Genomic DNA, 4,797 nt, shown 5'->3' with positions numbered 1-4,797 from the left:
TGGCCTTTCTTGGTTATACCAAAAGCTCCACTTTTAGTCCCTATGTCCTAGTAAATGTCCTCAATACTAACCTAACCTCAGCAGCAGTCCTTTAATGGGTGCGGTAAGTGGCAGAAAGAGACCTAGAATTTGCCCTAGATACTAATACTGGATAGGAATTTCCCGAAGAGATGAGAGTGGAGGCAATGCAGGCAGAGACAATGGCGTGGGCAAAGTGTGGTATCTGGAATTAGCATGACCTTTTCAAGGATTATAGCTTGAAATGACTGGAGTATTAAACAGGAAGCAGGATACATAAGGTTGGGAGGATGGAGAAGAGATCATTCATGGGTGCTCATGAATTCCAGGTTAGAGAATGCTGGATCTAACCCCTTCCCCTCTCTAAGCTCTCCTACAATAATATAATTTTCTCAGCAAAAATTTGTGTTTAAAGTGTTGTCATATTTTAAAACAGTGATGGGAGACTACTTCCTGCCATCTTCCACACAGACCCATACAGATTCAGTTATGCAAATCTGATTATGCTACAGCCCTGCTTAAGGCTTTCTAGGAAGCTCCAGTCTATAGGATTAAATGTAATTTCCTTTCCCTGGCATTCGAGGCCATGCGTGGCCTGTTCTTGGTCGCTTTCCAGCTGCATCTACCATTGCTTCAATCAAGAGAGTTCATTTGGGAAGCAGGATTATACTAGACACTGATGCTATACAGGTGAGCAGGATAAGATGTCAGTCTAGGTGTTGGGACCGATAAGCAAATGGGCTAAATGCTCTGATAACTCTATGTGCAGGGTGTCAGAGAAGCAGGAGTATTTAAGGGCTGGGGGTAGGGAAGACCCATTAGTGGAAATTTTAAACACTGACCACGAGCAGAGAGAATGGAGAGACCTGGTCTTGAAGTCTTGACTGAGATTGGGATTAGAGTCCCAGCCGTGAGAGTAGCTAGCTGGATGCCATTCACTCCTTTTGCATCTCATATGCTACTTTTTCAAATGAGGAAAAGCACTGTAGCTCTACCTACTTCACAGAATGATTTCGTAGGGTTTATATGAGATACGATGTACCAAAACCTTCACACACTATAAGCATGCCAGAAATGGAAATTATTGAGGGTATGGGCATATCCAGGGAGCTGGTAGGCTCTGCGTCCAGGCAATCTGACTGAAGAAGATGGAATTCCAGTTCCACGTGTACATTCCAGATCTAAAGAAATGGAGATGTCGCTAATGGGAAAGTAGCTTTGGCCCTTGACAATCAGAATACAACTGGACTCCAGCGAGGCTCATCTGCAGGAGCTGGCTGGCAACCTGTTTTGTTTGTGGTCCCCCCAGGAGCCTCTGGATGAATTGCTGCTGCAACAATCAGAGCCCAGTATTGATTGTGTTCATGATTTAAACACTCGGAGACTAAGGCATTGCCTCCTTCGATGTGAATAGATGTTTTCTGATGCTTTATGACAGGTGTGGCCTAGGGACCACTCCAGGGAGCATCATCCTCTGCTGTAAAACAGCTCAATTATTTCTCATCCCTGGCATCCTCTCCAGCCCACTGACTCCTCTCCCCTTCTTCTCCTACCAACTAGTGCTGACCCCTTCTGGGATGTTGCCAGACATGGACCTCAATACTGTGAGCCTTAGGCTGCTGGGCTGCCAGGGCCAGAGTCAAGAAAAAGACCAACATTTATGGGGTATCTTTTAGAATACTATCATGCTTATCCAAATACCAACTTCGCAGCATAGGTGTTATGGGTCTCATTTAACAGATGAATAAGCTGAGACGGAGGGTAACCACGTAAACGATCCGAGTTCGCCTCATTTCACTGCCTACAGAAGAGACGAGAAGAAGAGGGATGGAGAGGGGTATAGGAAGTAGAACCGCCCCTGGGGTGGAATCAATGGCCGTTCCAGGCACAGTGCTTCAGGCTTCCACTAGGCTGTACTGCAGGTGACTCAGGATGCAATGAGTAGGGAGGAGAGGTAAAGAGAGGAGAAGGTTGTTTAGTCCTAGGTTGCTTTAAAACAAAAGCCCCGGAGGGCAGACGTAAGAGTCTACACTCCTCCACTTCTCTTCTATACACTTATGCATGGTTGCTCCGTGGAGTTTTTTGGTGCCTTCTCTTCCTGATTTCTTTGGTGACGGCAAAGCTGGAAAGGCCATCTGCAGGAAACTTCAGAAAAAGAGCTGGGCAGCCCTGATCTCCCAAGCCAAGAAGAGGGTCCAGAGCTCTGGGCTCCTAGTCTAGGGCCATCCATTCCTGCCTCTTCCAGCTCTGTCAGACACTTGGCCTCTCTGGGGCATCCAGCAGAGTCTGACGCCACTCTGTCTCCCCCTGAAGATGGCAAGATAGGCCCAAGCTCACGAGCTAAGGAGGCTTTGTGGGCAGGGGCCAGTGGGACCCACTCACTCTAGGGGAGAGAAAGAGTAGAAAAGTCCTGGAAGGGGTTCAGACAGGCTTTTGACAATTTCGCAGTGCAGTAAGCACAAGTAACACAGGATTCTGGCTCGCTTTGTTGACTTGGGTTAAACCAAGACCACGGACACCAGATACCTGACCCTGGACTGTATAATGCCTACAATGGACAAGACCTGCTCACCAGTGACCACCAGGAACTGCGGGACAGTGTCGAGACTCAGACTCAGGTCTAAACTAAAGGCTAAGGGGACCCAAGGAGGAAGAGAATCTGGCTATAATAATTACTTGTTCAGTAATTCAGCAAACATTGACCAAGCTTTTACCCCTCTCTAGGAGCTGGGAAAATAGGTGTGAAGGACACATCGTGTCATCAGGGTAGACTTACAAAGACACAGGCCATTACCAGGGACGTTGACAAACTTGACAATAAATGTATGCCCAGAGGACTCTGATACCTAATTCCTATGGGAATGGGAAGGCTTCTTGGAGCAGGGGACCTCTGAACTAAGTCCTGATGGACAAAGGATGAGTAGACCTTAGTGCATGGTGTGTCTTGCAAGCTACAAGCTATGGGACATGGTGTGTCTAAGAGGGTGGGCGTCTGCGTGTTGGGGGTAGAGGCTGGGTGGGGGAAGGAGATGCAACTGACAAGTGGTGAGAACAGGGTACGCTTAGTGCTTTGAAGTCTCTGAGGATCCAGTGAAGGGAGGGGTGGGTGCTGGGTCCAGATCTGTGTTCCATAAGGGTTGCTCTCACTGCAGCGTGGAGGCTGGGCTGAGGGGAGACTTGTCTCAGTAACTCAGGCAAGAAGATACGAGGGCGTCATGAGTCATGGCTTGTATTGGCTCCATATTTAGAAATATAGGATTGCTGGTGACTCCAGGAGGCACTCAGAGGGAGGGGCATCGTGAGCTGCAGGCTGTGGCTTGGTTATATTGCCGTGTAGCCATAGCACTCATGGTTCTTAGTTATAGGTCTCAGAAGCCAACCTCTGCTGATTAAAGCAGAAGAGAGTTTGATGGAAAGAAGGGGCACCAGTAGGAAGGAGGATGACCGAGCTGGAAGATAAGCAGTCCGGAGCAACACCCACGATCACACGGAAGAAGGGTTCTGGAGACGTTTCCGCTCCCGTGACTATTGAACCCTGGGTGTCATCACTACCACCTCTGTGCCACAAACTTGGACCTGCAGCAGAGAGGGAGAAAAAGAACTCTACCATTCCTGCTTCTAGGTCCTGAGTCAACAGAGCCCAGTGTGTGCACAGGGTTGGGGAGTCTGGGGTCTGGAGATGGCCTGCGCCCTGGCTGCAAAGGCTGCTGGGAACTCTCATTTCTGTCATTGCCAATGTCTACACTGGGAGGTGGGCACCAAAGACAGTGGAGACTCATACAGTGGGGAACTCTCCAAATAAAAAGGGGGGGTGTCAGATATTGCACGGCCAAATAAAATGGTTGATTTTACAATCGTAGCTTTAGTTGAGAATTGAGAGGCTGGGGCAGGGGTAGGACTGATGATTAATGGTATTCTCTAACAGGTCTTGAACGATTATGTGCTAAGCAATTTGAATGCAGTATCTCAAGTCTTCCTCCTGACAAATCCCCTGGCACTTAACTAATTCTATTCCCATTTTACAAAAGAGGCAAGTCTATTTCAGACATGTCCCCGGCACACACCTAGTAGGTGGCCAAGTTGAGATTTTTAGCCTAGGCAGCCTCTCTTCAGACACTGTGGTCACACTTCCTGAATGAGGGTTCTGTGAGAAACTCTGGGTTTATTTAAATTAGACTGTCGTAACCAGCTGTCCTAAGCCTCACCATTCATGGGCTCAAATTATGTCACATTAATTGTTAACGAGAACTCCAGTGTTTTGCAAGCCCCTTATTAAGGAGTCTCCAAGAACGGCTAATGTGGGCTTATGAGTCAGACCAGGTTTTGGGTGGCAACTGTGTGTGTTGCTGAGCCCCGGCCTGCTATGGGGGCTGATGGCTTTCCTGAGAATCTCCAGTGCTCCAGGCTGGGCTCCTGGTGACCTGGCTCTCTCCTGCAGCCCCTCTTGGTAGCCCTGGAGACCTCCTCTGACCCTGCTCCTCTCCCGGACTGAGCCACCTGCTGGGACACTGTCCCCACAGTCAGCCACAACTGCCCAGCCGGGCTGAGATTGCCAGGACCATACCCAGGAGAGGCTTTCAGGAGCAGATCTGAGCAGCTCCCTCCAGCCACTGATGCTCTCAGCAATGCTTCATGAGGACCAGCTGCACTGGGCTTCACTCTGTGACAGAGGACATGCAGCAAGGCTACTTGGATTCCCAACAGCCTCAGATTTCAGTGCGAGGCAAGCTTCATTACTCCTACGAGCCACACCCATTTCTGCCTGGGGTCCATACGGGT

This window comes from Pteropus medius, unplaced genomic scaffold (assembly GCF_902729225.1).
Source record: "Pteropus medius unplaced genomic scaffold, Ma_sr-lr_union100, whole genome shotgun sequence".
NCBI classification, from domain to species: Eukaryota; Metazoa; Chordata; class Mammalia; order Chiroptera; family Pteropodidae; genus Pteropus; species Pteropus medius.
This window is presented reverse-complemented; position numbering follows the sequence as displayed.